Here is a 12,810-nt window from a genome sequence, read left to right on the forward strand (position 1 = left end):
TCCATGCAACCCATGGACTGTAGCCCACCAGGCTCCTCTGTCCATGGGATTCTCCAGGCAAGAATACTGGAGTGGGTTGGCATTTCCTTCTCCAGGGGAATCTTCCCAACCCAGGGATCGAACCCAAGTCTACTACATTGTGGGCAGATTCTTTTCCATCTGAGCCACCAAATGGATAACTGACCAAATGGATAACTGGTCAGCATAAACAAAGGATGCACTGCTTCTCTCTGCCTGGCCAGAAGAGGGATACCTAGTGAGATCCATCAGCAATTCTATTCTTCCCCGACCCTAATCTAGGGCTCCCCAACTGACCGACTACGGGGCCACCTGTCCTACTAATTCCTCCCACCATTAGATGCACTCCTGCTGTAGGGGTCCCAGTAAGGAAGGGGCATCTCCTCTTCCAGGAGAGAGAAGCACGGTCTCCCTATGCTGTGTCCCTACCACAGTGCAGAGGCGAGAGCCTGGCTGTAAGGGACATCCCCATGGAGACATACACATGCTTACAGACACAAGGGGCAGGGAGGTGAGGAGAGAGCACATGGAGCAGGAAGGAGTCTCCGAGTGAGAGTCAGAGCAAATGGGACAGATGCTAGGTTGGCTGGTGCAGAAGGTGTTTTCTTTTACTGGTCTCCAAAATAAGGAGATATGGGAAGAAAATACTAGAGTTTCTATTTAAATATATTTTTATCTCAAAAGAATGAAAGATAACAGCTCTACAAATATTCGACACAGAGAACCAGCATGGCCCTGGGTTAACATGTCAACAGGCCTGTATCCTGCAGGGAGAGCAGGTGTCCTGAGGGCAGAGCTGGGCGGGACTCGTGTGGTCCCCTCACACCTGAATTTGCCAGCAGTATGAGCAAGATATGGCTGCATATCTGCATCAGCTAAGGGGTTTTATGATGCACTGCATTATTGCATTTTTACCATCCCGTGTTTTTCAAAATGGACAAATGGCTTTAAAAGATGCCTATAATAAGAGTATGGCTAGAAAAGAATAGGAAGTGCAAGTGCTAGCAAGGGACCAGAGAATGAAGAGGCCGTCCTCTGTCCCTTCTACTGCCAGCACAAACTCTTCACTACCCACATTACAAGTCACAGGGCCACCTAACCAGACCAGAAGTCACTCCCTTCTCCAAGAAAAGAAATCAAAATGATTCAGAAGACTGCTTTCATATCTGGATTTAGATTCACCATTGTGAACGCATTATGAATGCTGACCTTCCCCATAAGCGCTGCTTTACTTTCAGATACTGCCTCACGGATGGCAATACACACTGAAATGTGGCAGACCATAGTCCGTGTCCTGGTCCACCGTAGGCTTCTGTGGGAGGGCCGGGGCAGGGAGGACCTGTGATCTGACTGGTGGGCTTTCGTGGGACCATGAGGAAGGAGTGGGGTTATACTCTCATGCATCTCAAGATCCAGCTCTTCCTAAAGGCCTTTGAGCTGAGACCAACCAGCTGACTCATTTCTCCTCCTACCCTCTTTCTCACATCAGTCACAGATTTGGGGCTCTGGAGGAAAAAGGAAGGGGTCCCTTCCTATTCAAGCACTTCATTCGTCTCATTCACCTTCATGGAAGCTACCCCATGTCCAGTGCCCCCTTATTCCAGCAGTTCACCCAAGAGAACCAAAAAAAAAGAAAAAATGTGATGCCAAGAAATGAGGACCCAGGTCCCCTGGCTCCCTGACTCTGCTTTAGTCCTGGATGAACAGACTCTTGGCAGTGCCCACAGTCAGGAGATTTTCTCTGTGATTGAATATCAAAGTATCTTCCCCTTCATAAGAGCAAGTTACTGAGACCTCACTACCTGCCCAGCACTAGGCTCTATGCTTGACCCCATCACCTCTGATAATCCTCACCACACCTCCTCAAGGTAGGTGTGACTCTTGCCCTCTGACAAGGGGAGAAACTGGGGTTCATAGAGGGTAGGAATTCTTCAGGGCTGGAGTCCAGACTCTATCCCAGGCTTGGAACCTCAGCTCCCCACCTCTCTTCTGCTTCTCAAGGAGGTCAGGAGTGCCAAGCCTGGAGAAAAACTCACATCTGTCTTGTGACCTTGGATGAGTCACTCTCTGAACTTCAGGCTCCCATGTATAAAAATGGGGTCATAATACCTAATACACTCCCATGTGCAAAATAGATAGCTAGTGGGAAGCTGCTGTATAGCACAGGGAGCTCAGCTTGTGCTCAGTGATGACCTAGAGGGGTGGGATGGGGGAAGCTCAAGAGGGAGTTCAGTTCAGTTCAGCCACTCAGTCATGTCCGACTCTTTGCGACCCCATGGACTGCAGCATGCCAGGCTTCCCTGTCCACCACCAACTCCCAGAGCTTGCTCAAACTCATGTCCATTGAGTCGGTGATGCCATCCAACCATTTCATCCTGTCATCCCCTTCTCCTCCTGCCTTCAATCTTTCCCAGCATCAGAGTCTTTTCCAGTGAGTCAGTTCTTCACATCAGGTGGCCAAAGTATTAGAGTTTTTCAGCTTCAGGATCAGTCCTTCCAACAAATATTCAGGACTGATTTCCTTTAGGATGGACTGGTTGGATCTCCTAGGGACTCTCAAGAGTCTTCTCGAACACCACAATTCAAAAATATCAATTCTTCGGTGCTCAGCTTTAAAAAGATCTTCATGACCCACATAACCATGATGGTGTGATCAAGAGGGAGGGGATATATGTGTACATATAGCTGTATCACTTTGTTGTACAGCAGAAATAACCACAACAGTGTAAAGCAGTATGAAAGTGAAGTTGCTCAGTCGTGTCCAACTCTTTGCAACCCCATGGACTGTAGCCTAACAGGCTCCTCCGTCCATGGGATTTTCCAGGCAAGAGTATTGGAGAGGGTTGCCATTTCCTTCTCCACGGGATCTTCCCAACCCAGGGATCGAACCTGGGTCTCCAGCATTGTAGGCAGACGCTTTACCATCTGAGCCACCAGGGAAGTCCTTGTAAAGCAGTACACTCTAATTTAAAAAATGGGGTCACAATAGCACAAACCATGTGGGGATTAAATGAGTGAACAGGTGTAAATGCCTCAAACAGTGCTGGGCACCCACAGCCATCACATCAGTGTTCGCCATGATTATTTCCATCATTCTTGGGTTATATTGCTCTCCCAGGAAGCTTAGTCTCTTTTTTCATCCCCCATGAAAGACTAATCCTTGTCATTTTATCCCAATCCTGACTTTTGCTCCAGGCCTGGGGAGAAGCTATAGATCATATAGGGGAAAGACCAAACACCCCTCGGCCACAGTCAGGTCTCCACCAAAGGAGCCAGAAAGTGAATAGAGCAGAAGAAAGAAGATGCAGGCTTCCAGGTTCCTTCAGCTCATGCAGAGCCCCCACTTGGCACATCTAGTCTTCTCCTCCAAGGCAGTCTGCCCAGTATAGGCTGCTTCGCTGGGGCTCCAGACACCTGGAGACTAACTAGGCAGCCAGTCCTTGGGCAAATCAGCCCAGAGAACCCAACAGGAGGCAGCTGCTGAGAGAGGCTGGAAGGCTGCAATCACAGAGCCACTTCAAGGAGCTGCCCTGTCCATCCAGCAGCAGTGGCGGCAGGAGCAGAACTCAAAAGCCCTCCCCTCAGTGAGAAGCCACGCTACAGAGATGAATGACTTTGACTATTCAGAGGCCCTAACTGTAAGAAGTTGGGGGGAGAGATATTCATGCGAAGGGTATTTTTTTCCTTAAAAAAAAAAAAAGCATATTTTTTGAGAGTGAACTGTGGAGTTCCAACTCTGTCTCAGACTCTGCCTCTTGCACAGAAGAGTTACTAAGTTGACCATACTCTCAGAGGTATCAAGCTGCTTAAAAATGAAAGGAAAAACAAGCAGCTACGGAGGATGGGGCTGGGGATGTTTCGGCTGAAGCTGGGGGCTACTGGGAGGGGAGACTAACCTTTCTGGATGACTCCAAGGAGCAGAGATAGAGCCTGTGAGTGGGGGTCATGAGGCAGAGAGATTTCGATCCTCTCTGAGTCCAGGAGACCAGTCCGGCCATGCCAGACAGGCTCAGACATGGCCACCCCAGACAGGCTGAGGCAGGAGCTGAGTGTCCAGTTGGCAGGGATGCTGTGCACAGAAGCAGGGGAGTGGACCAAGTGATGCTGAAAGAAGCACTTAGCAGCATCTAGCACCTACTAAGCACTCAGCCTGTGATAGCTTTTATGGTAATTTAATCCAGTGAGAAGATAGTGCGGTTCTTTTGAGCCAATAATAATAAAAACAGCCTTTTTCGAAGAGGTCTTAATCCTTCAAGTCCACTATCGCCCTGAATGAGGTTATTTTCAGCACCCAAAATACCATTTCAAGAAAGTTAAGGACTCCCCTGGTGGTCCAGTGGCTGGGAATCCGCCTGCCAGTGTAGGCGACACGGTTTCAATCCCTGGTCCGGGAAGATTCCACATGCTCCAGGGGGACTAAGCCTCTGTGCCATGACTCCTGAAGCCCGGACGTGCCCTAGAGTTTGTTGTCCTCAAAAAGAAGCCTCCACAATGAGAAACCCACTCACCACAACTATAGCAGGCCTGCGCGCCGCAACAAAGACCTAGCCCAGAAAAAAAAAAGAATTAATAAAATAATTAAATAAATTTTAAAAGAAAGAAAGAAAGTTAAGACCCTTTTTAAGGACTTTCGCCGAGATTCCCCAGGTCGGGATAGACAGCCTGAAACAGAAGGCCAGGACCTGGACCGAGAGTCATGTGTCTCAGCACAGCGCAGGGGTCATTCCCTGCAGCACCGTCTTCAGCTCGGGCTGTGCCGGGGGGCGGGGAAAGGAGGAGGGAGGCACATGCAGGAAGAAAGAAAAGGAGCCCCAAGGCCCTCTGAGAGTGAGGTGTCAAGTCCACAGTGACAGGGAAACCTCTGATAAGACTGGTAGGTTAAAAAAAAAAAAAAAAAAGTGTTTATCTGGATCAAGCCCTTTTCAAGCCAGGAGCTCTCTTGTCAATTTCATGGGGCGGTGCGCGGGCAGCGGGGGCCACCGCAACCCACATGCTCGGCCTGGACACCCAGCCCTGGATCGTTTATCAAATCAGCAGACGGGAAAATCCCCCAGCACACAGCAACTCCTCTGCAGGATGTAGAGCATCGCTGAATCCGCCCTGACCCTAGACCTGCTTGCATTTCAATTCCTCCTAGAAAAGACATCAGTCTCATCCCTACTCACATCCCTTCTCCAGCTCTCCTGGTGCAGTTACACACACAGAGAAGGAGGCAGGTGTGTGGGTGCCATGTGACCACCAAGAGAGCCAGCCCCTTGCGGGGGACAGCCCCTGCACAGCTATGGATAGAGGACACCATCACCACCTTTCTTCCCAGCAGCCTGGGTGTATCAGCCATCCACACAGCAGCCCTGCAACAGAGGAGAGGGGTCCTCCGCTCACAAAGGGCAGACACTCAGGCCCATGGAGTTGGAGGACCAGCTCAGGTTCACGGGCAGAACCTGGTCTGAAGCCTGGGGCCTCATCAGCTCCACGAGACTTAGAGAGTACCTGCTTCTAGGTAAGGAGTTGCTGCTGTTCAGCCGCTAAGTCGTGTTCAAGTCTTTGTGACCCAATGGACTGTATGTAGCCCATCAGGCTCCTCTGTCCATGGGACTTCCCAGGCAAGAAACCAGAGTAGGTTGCCATTTCCTCCTCCAGGGGATCTTCCCTACGCAGGGATCCAACCCATGTCTCCTGCGTTGCAGGCAGATTCTCTACCACTGAGCCACCTGGGAAGCCCCTGGGTAAGGTCCTCCTGCAGTGAGTGAAGTCTTCCCTAATTGAGACAGAGAAAATGCCAAGGCTTTAATGAACTTTGGTGTGAAAGGGTTAAGGGTATGGGCTTTACCTCAGGCAAAGCCTGGGCCCTAGGTCTTACTCTGTTGCTTGCTCATTATGCAAACCTGAGCAAATTTTTGGATCTCCAAACTTACTTTCTTTATCCATAAAACAGAGTTGAAAATAGGCCCCAAACCCACAACTACTATAAAGTGCTCAGTCTGAGCCCTGGCACACAGTAAGCAATCAGCAGCTATGAGCGGTGGTTATAATATTATTATTGGAAGGATCTCTGGGTGGGGAGGGCACCTGGACCAAGCAGGCCTGGATGCTGCTGGCAGCTGTCCTGTTCCATGTCCACCTCTCTTTGGGTTCCCCTCACTTGGTCACCATCATGAACAGCCATCGAGAGATGCAGCTTCCCTCTTGACAGCCTGGCTTAAGCATGGAAGGAGGAAAATCCCTTCCCCTGTTTCCTGTGTGCACAGGTTGACAGTGTCAGGAGAGGAGAACAAAACCCAATAGTCCCAGAAAACTCAGGCACAATAGAAATGAAGTATCCTGAGAACAAGTCTCAGGATCTGTAGTAACACATCCTAGAGGACTTTCCAAGCTCCCAGCCCTTGCCTGTAGCCCTGTGGCCGCTGCCACCCCCATCACCTACCTTCCCCTTCTCTCTCCTATTAATGGACCTCACTAGGACTTCTCAGGACCCTGCCCCTACATCTAGAGCTCAGGGACACGTTGAGCCTCAGCAGACTGACAGTGAAGACAACCCAAGTGACACTCTGTCCCCTGCCTCAGGGGCTGAGCCCTTAGAAGGCCACATCAAACATACAGAATCGCTTGATGTGTGGATATGTGTGTGTGTGATGTGTACAAGCGGGTAAGGGACATACTCTCCACTTGCCTTCTCAGAGCTTACAATACATGGTAAATTGCTGGAAGTAATAAACTGGAAGACTTAAGTCAGTGGTTCTCACACTTAAATCAGTGGTTCTCAACACGTGGTACCCAGCGCAGCAGCCCCAGCAATTTCTTGGGCCCATCCCAAACCTACTGAATTAGAAACTCTAGTGGTGGGTCCCTACCACTTGTGATGTTCACAAGCCCTCCAGGAGATTCTGAAGTTTGAGAGCCACTGACTGAACTTATAGCCCATGTGGCTAAATAATCTTGAGTCTTGGCATCCGTAAGATGGGACTAAAAATAGTTTCATCATCTGTGAAATGGGAATAATAATGGGACCCACTTCTTTGGGTGGTTGGTTACAAAGATTACATGGGATCCTCCATGTAACATGCTTAGCAAATTGCCTAGCACATTGTAAACATTCACAAACATTCATTAATGTTAATCTTCCTCCTGAACCTAAGACATAGGTTTTACTATGATCACTATTCAACAAGGACGGACCCTGAGGGCTCAGAGAGTTTTTGATGTGATTTGTTCAAGGTCATTTCTCTGTCCAAGATAACAAAAGAGGAACAGGAGTCACGTGCAGGAAGAGTGTAAACCATGCTTTTCTTTTTCTCAGGCTTGCAGAAGTTCTCAGTCTGGAGTGCTCCACCACGGGCATCCAGAAATGTATGGAGGCTTTTTCGGTTGACCAAGAGCCCCTGGTTTTTAGCCCCCAGTGGGGGATGCTCACCCTGTATTTTGGAAGTTGGTCATGCATAATGAAGAACTGTACTGACCAAAAGGCCCAGTGACACCTCCATCAAGAAACATAGGCTGCACCAGAGGTTCAGAGCTACACAGAGCAGAACTCTGTGTCAGAGGCTGCCTGGAGAACCTGGCAATGCAATCACAGTCATTGCAGTGAAGGACTGAAGTTTCAGGGGACAGGATTCCTGCTGGCATCCCCAAAACGCCCACATCGGGTATGGTGAGGACTGGGTTTTACCCTCAATATTTTGTTTTCCCTTGAACATGCAATGATTAAAGCTTCCCACCAAACCTACGTGAGCCTCTGCCTCCAGAACCCAGGAAAATGCTGTCCAGCTCTGTGGTATTGAGGATTCTCCAGAAGCTTGTACTGGAAACAGACGCCGAGTGCAGAGACTAGAGGGTATGAAGGGACTTGTCTTAAAATTTTTGTGCTGTTTACTATGTGCTGCTAAGAAAGGGAGAGGGCTTCCCAGGTGGCTCAGTGGTAAGGAGTCCACCTGCCAATGCAGGAGACGCAGGTTCGATTCCTGGGTCGGGAAGATCTCCTGTGGAAGGACATGGCAACCCACTCTAGTGTTCTTGCCTGGGAAATCCCCTGGACAGAGACAGCTGGTGGGCTACAAACCATGGGGTGGCAAAGAGTCAGACATGACTGAGTACACATGCTCAAGAAAGGGAGAAGGAGAGAAAAGGAAGAGAATGTGAATATTGTTCTGAAAGTAAAATATCCTGGATGTCAAAAGTGTGAGCAGTGGACTGAATCGGTAGAATCAATAAAGTTTACTTCAAAGGATGCCCCGTGAACAGGTGCCCAGACAGAGGGTGGAGGAGGGAAAGGGTGGTGGCAACAGTGCATACAAGTCACCAGTTTGCCGGAAGCAGGGACGGCATGTGACCCTGATGAAGTGGGCCGCTGCCCCTAACTTAACACCTCTTTTCCCAAACACCGCCCCCTTCCTTCCCCCAGAGACTTTACCCAGTGCTTTCACCAGTTACTCCTCCCCGCAAGGGGTAGAGACCAACTGTGCTAAAACGTTTCTTCCCTTGCAAACCATTAAGCTGTCAAGCCAGGTGGTGAACAAATCCAGAGAGAACCAGAGCTGGAATGCTAATGGCAAACACTGCAATTATTCTTTCTGCTCTGGACAATCCCTGCTTCAACTTTATTGGCCCCAGGTCACATTTTGCGATCTTCGGATACTGATGGAAGAGACACAACTTGATGCAGAAAATAACCAGGGAGATGATGTCTTGATAGAGATGGAGGTAACAAGCAGAGGAGTTTGGGGGTTTTTTTCATTGTTTTCCTTTTGACATCCACATAGGTGTTCTATAATGGCTTCTGGTTACAAACCCTCCTATCCAAAGGAAAAACAACCTCTCCATAAATACTTTGCCCACATCAGTGAAATAGCTGTGTTACACACTTGAGTACCATTTTCGAGGACACTTTAAATAGAGCATCGGTCGCTGCTTTCAATTTAACGTGTGAACGGCAGCCGCTGAGGCAGGCAGAGATGATAAGGTGTGGAGACGGGCTCACAGCTTCCATTGGTGCATCTGCTCAGACTTTTAACAGATCCACAGGCACTTAAGGCATTCTGGGGACAAACCACACGCAAGTCTCACTCAGCAAGTAAATGGGCACTTGCCGTGCGTATGCAAAGCTAGGTGCAAGGCACAGAGTGAGACAGAAAAAGAAGAAAAAGGGTCCTCCCCCGGATGAGATGGGCTTAGAAATTACAGACGTTCAGGGAGAAGAGTGTAAGTGGTATAAGATCGGTAAAATGCTTCAGGTTCAGAGGAGGACTGGGTGGTCGTTCCTGTGTAGAAATCCCTGGTGAGTTTTAGGAGAATCAAATGGGATCGTGTATCATGAGTACCCAAACAATGCCTGGAACTAACTCAGTGTTCCATAATGAGAGCAGTCATCAAGGAAATAGAATTGACACTGGTGACGTTACAAATTTTTATAATTTTAATTGTAAATCTAGTGGGTGGTAAGAACAGGAATATTATCAGATAAAGCTTGAGGAGACAAAGATGAAGAAGCAAGGAACAGTATATGCAAAGGTACAGGATACAGGGGGCTTGCCTGGGAAATCATAAACAATACAATATGTCTTCAACATTCTACATGTGCATTATGACATGTCTGGATGTAGATTTCTTTTTATTCATCCTGCTTGGAGTTTGTAGATCTCCTAGAATCTGTTTTTGATGGCTGATGGAAAATCCACAACCATTACTTCTTCAAATGCTACTTCTTCCCCATTCTCTCTCTTTCTTTGCAGAAATCCAATCAATTAGGTAAGACCTTTTCAATGTGCCCACGATGTCCCTTACCTGCCTTTTCTGTACCTTTTTACCTCCCATTTTGGATAGTTTCTCTTGCCCTGTTCCCCACTTCATTAATTATCTCTTCAGCTGTGTCTAAAGCATTTAAAAGTCCATCCACTGAGTTATTAATTTCAGTTGCTACACTTTTCAGTTCTGGAATATCTTTTTGGTTTCAAATCTACTATATATTCTTTATAGTTTCTAGTGTGCTGTCGGGTTTTTTGGTTTTGGTTTTTGTGTGTGTGTTTCAGTTAAGTTTTATCTAGAGCAAAATAAGGACTGAAGCTCAGAAGACAGCACCTCATATAGCTCTGAGAAACTGCTCCAAAGAGGCAGGGAGGGGGAAAGGTCAGTATACATGTGATTTTGGGGAAGGGAGAATACGTGCAGTCAAGCACATATGTTTCCAGAAGGTTTCTACTAGTCTCATGAAGCTTTGCTGCTGCTGCTAAGTCACTTCAGTCATGTCCAACTCTGTGCAACCCCAGAGATGGCAGCCCACCAGGCTCCCCCGTCCCTGGGATTCTCCAGGCAAGAACACTGGAGTGGGTTGCCATTTCCTTCTCCAATGCATGAAAGTGAAAAGTGAAAGTGAAGTTGCTCAGTTGTGTCCGACTCTTAGCAACCCCATGGACTGCGGTCTACCAGGCTCCTCCGTCCATGGGATTTTCCAGGCAAGAGTACTGGAGTGGGGTGCCATTGCCTTTTCCAAATGGGGAATGTCATCACCATGAAGAATTTTAGTACTTTTTCTAGATATGGGGAGATACATTTTTGAAGTTAGTGATGGCACTACTCTCCAATCGAGAAAACTGCCAGGGAGGGAGAAATTCAGGCTTAAAATACAGAACCTGCCACTAGAAAGCATCCAGCATAGCACGTGATCAGGCAGGAAGGACCAGCCTGTGGCGAGAGGGAGGTCACCCTATTTTGTGATTTCAGAGATTCTCTAAGTGATGGTAGCTGACTGCACAATGCTTGTCCAGGGCAAGGAGAAAGCTCTCAGGGCACTTTGTTAATAACCAGATATCCTGGGAGATCAGAACACAAGCCAGGAAGTTCCATAGAAAACAGAGAGCATAGAAATGGATTTTAAATCCACAGAGGGCAAGAGGTGTGGACCCATCACTATGTGTGATAGTTGGTCCTCGGAGACTCCTAGGACCGCCATCACTGGTTCCCCTGAGCCACAGAAAGTGTCCACTAGGGCTGAGCTCCCAGGTTTCCAGCTAGAGACTCAATCCCAAAGAAATTTAAACCTTTAAACTATCATCACGTCTTCCTTGGCCTACACATCTGCCATGTACTACAGATATTTTTCCCCTTCCTCCCTTCCATTTATATGAATGTCAAAAGGTAGCCACCTGTGAGGAAATAACTTCTGCTTTCATGGTAGGGATCTGGGAGATGAAATAAAATAAAAGTAAAATGTTACTTTGGGAAGGGCTATATAATTTCATAAATAAATTACCAGGCTTGGCATCGATCTGAGCTGAACTCGTGCTACAGACAGAAGAGAACATGATGGCCACATCAGGCAAAGCTCACCAAGCGTACAGAACCTGTCTGCCCCTGACTTTCTTACTAATTGTCTGCACCAAACCAATGGGATCTGCAGAAAGCAAATGTACTTTCTCTCCCAATATCCTCTGGGCTCAAAAAATTCCCACTAATTCTCCGCAAAGGAACCCACCTCGCAATCAGGTCTTCGGCTCCTGCAAGCAGCTTACATTTAACCGAGTGAAAGTTAGATTGTAGTTACGCTACCTGCGCAGAGTCACTCCATCGTGTCCAACTCTGTGCAACCCCACTGACTGTAGCCTGCCAGGTTCCTCTGTCCATGGAATTTTTCAGGCAAGAACACTGGAGTGGGTTCCACTTCCTCCTCCAGGAGGTCTTCCCAACCTGAGGATTGAACCTGAGTCTCCTGCATTGCAGGTAGATTCTTTAACTACTGAGCCATCAGGGAAGCCATGGGAGTGCTAGAAGGTTGGAAAACCGATGGAGGCAGAGTGTGGCCTGTGTAAAGGTGTCCCAGGAATGGATCATCAGTTCCCTGAGGGCAGGGTCCTACTGGCTGATTCGCCACTGAACCCCAGGCTCTGGCACCACACCTAGCTTATAGGAGATACTCCATAAATGCCAGAATTGTTGAACTGAGATTCCAGGGAGGAGGAAAGCAAGCCAGGCGTCATGTCTTTCCAAATAATTCTTAAATATTTTGCCATCTGAGAGCCAGGCAATGGATTGACACAATGTTTTTCTAACTCTTTCATTACATCATCCCAAGGAGGCTCCCCCTATCCCTGCAAATGTATTCTTTTTGCCTCTCAAAGCACTCATTCCATAAAAAAGAAAAATAGCAGTTGGATTTCCAGACTCCTGAGAAAGGGAGGGCTACATGACTTTCCTGTGTTTTTTGCAGGAAAAGAAAGAAGGTGAGGATAAGGTTAAGTTGGGATGAAGGTGTTAAGAAGTGTAACAGGAGAGAAGAGGCTAAGAAAAGTCAAGAGTGTTGCTAGGGTGGGGAACCTGCAAGGCTGAGGGCTGACACCATCCACTGCACAGCTACCAGCACCTGCGGGTAAGCACCCAGCAGGAGGTAGCCAGGTATATTCCTGCTGACTGATGGAGTAACTTTGTCTATTCACAGCTAAGGTGGGACATGAGAAGAGGACCACCAGTAACCCACCAACCCTGGAAACTGACTAGTGCTGAGTGACCAATCATCTCTGATAACTCCAGTCAATACCAGCTAGGGCAACAGTGGCTTTAACAACTGTCCCCAATGGACAAGGCACTCCAGAGGGTGCACATGCCTGAGCCAGAACTAAGCCACGGTGTCCCTCTGTGACGCTCTGGCCACCACCCAAGGACCAGGGGCCCTGTCCTCCAGCTACGGAATTGTACCTTGCCTACTCCCAATGCTGATCTCTGGAATAGAGAGCAACAGATGAACGTAGTTCCAGGGCAAGCATAAGGACACAGATGTAGAGAATGGACATGTGGGTGCAGCAGGGT

General features: G+C 48.2%; 1 protein-coding gene and 1 non-coding gene across 2 annotated transcripts in view; both read right to left on the minus strand.

Moving 5' to 3' along the window:
* Positions 1–12,810, minus strand: part of PLXNA4 (plexin A4) — a 482,931-nt gene that overhangs the window by 435,376 nt on the left and 34,745 nt on the right. The window lies entirely within an intron of this gene.
* Positions 2,887–2,958, minus strand: TRNAC-ACA (transfer RNA cysteine (anticodon ACA)). The gene has a single exon. It is a non-coding gene; the product is annotated as a tRNA-Cys (tRNA).

Source organism: Bos javanicus, chromosome 4 (genome assembly GCF_032452875.1).
Source record: "Bos javanicus breed banteng chromosome 4, ARS-OSU_banteng_1.0, whole genome shotgun sequence".
Taxonomy (NCBI): domain Eukaryota; kingdom Metazoa; phylum Chordata; class Mammalia; order Artiodactyla; family Bovidae; genus Bos; species Bos javanicus.